The sequence below is a fragment of the Bison bison genome, unplaced genomic scaffold (genome assembly GCF_000754665.1).
Source record: "Bison bison bison isolate TAMUID 2011002044 unplaced genomic scaffold, Bison_UMD1.0 scf7180017858395, whole genome shotgun sequence".
Taxonomy (NCBI): domain Eukaryota; kingdom Metazoa; phylum Chordata; class Mammalia; order Artiodactyla; family Bovidae; genus Bison; species Bison bison.
Window position 1 is genome coordinate 3,918 of NW_011488967.1, and position 1,440 is coordinate 5,357.

The following is a 1,440-nucleotide window of genomic DNA, read 5'->3' on the forward strand; positions in this document are numbered from 1 at the left end:
TAGAAAAGGCAGAGGAACCAGACATCAAATTGCCAACATCTGCTGGATCATCCAAAAAGCAAGAGAGTTCCAGAAAAACATCTATTTCTGCTTTATTGACTATGCCAAAGCCTTTGACTTGTGGGTCACAATAAACTGTGGAAAATTCTGAAAGAGATGGGAATAACAGACCACCTGATATGCCTCTTCAGAAACCTATATTCAGGTCAGGAAGCAACAGTTAGAACTGGACATGGAACAACAGACTAGTTCCAAATAGGAAAAGAAGTACGTCAAGGCTGTATATTGTCAGCCTGCTTATTTAACTTCTATGCAGAGTACATCATGAGACATGCTGGGCTGGAAGAAGCACAAGCTGGAATCAAGATTGCTGGGAGAAATATCAATAACCTCAGATATGCAGATGATACCACCCTTATGGCAGAAAGTGAAGAGGAACTAAAAAGCCTCTTGATGAAAGTGAAAGAGGAGACTGAGAATGTTGGCTTAAAGCTCAACATTCAGAAAACCAAGATCATGACATCTGGTCCCATCACGTCATGGGAAATAGATGAGGAAACAGTGGAAACAGTGTCAGACTTTATTTTGGGGGGCTCCAAAATCACTGCAGATGGTGATTGCAGCCATGAAATTAAAAGATGCTTACTCTTTGGAAGGAGAGTTATGACCAACCTAGATAGCATATTTGGAGAAGGCAGTGGCACCCGACTCCAGTACTCTTGCCTGGAAAATCCCATGGATGGAGGAGCCTGGTAGGCTGCAGTCCATGAGGTCGCTAAGAGTCGGACACGACTGAGCGACTTCACTTTCACTTTTCAGTTTTCATTTTCATACATTGGAGAAGGAAATGGCAACCCACTCCAGTGTTCTTGCCTGGAGAATCCCAGGGACAGAGGAGCCTGCTAGGAGGCCATCTATGGGGTCGCACAGAGTCAGACAGAACTGAAGCGACTTAGTAGCAGCAGATAGCATATTCAAAAGCAGAGACATTACTTTGCCAACAAAGGTCTGGCTAGTCAAGGCTATGGTTTTTTCAGTGGTCATGTATGGACGTGACAGTTGGACTGTGAGGAAAGCTGAGTGCCGAAGAATTGATGCTTTTGAACTGTGGTGTTGGAGAAGACTCTTGAGAGTCCCTTGGACTGCAAGGAGAGCCAACAAGTCCATTCTGAAGGAGATCAATCCTGGACGTTCTTTGGAAGGAATGATGCTAAAGCTGAAACTCCAATACTTTGGCCACCTCATGCGGAGAGTTGACTCATTGGAAAAAGACTCTGATGCTGGGAGGGATTGGGGGCAGGAGGAGAAGGGGAGGACAGAGGATGAGATGGCTGGATGGCATCACTGACTCGATGGACGTGAGTCTGAGTGAACTCCAGGAGTTGGTGATGGACAGGGAGGCCTGGCGTGCTGCGATTCATGAGTCACAAAGAGTCAGAC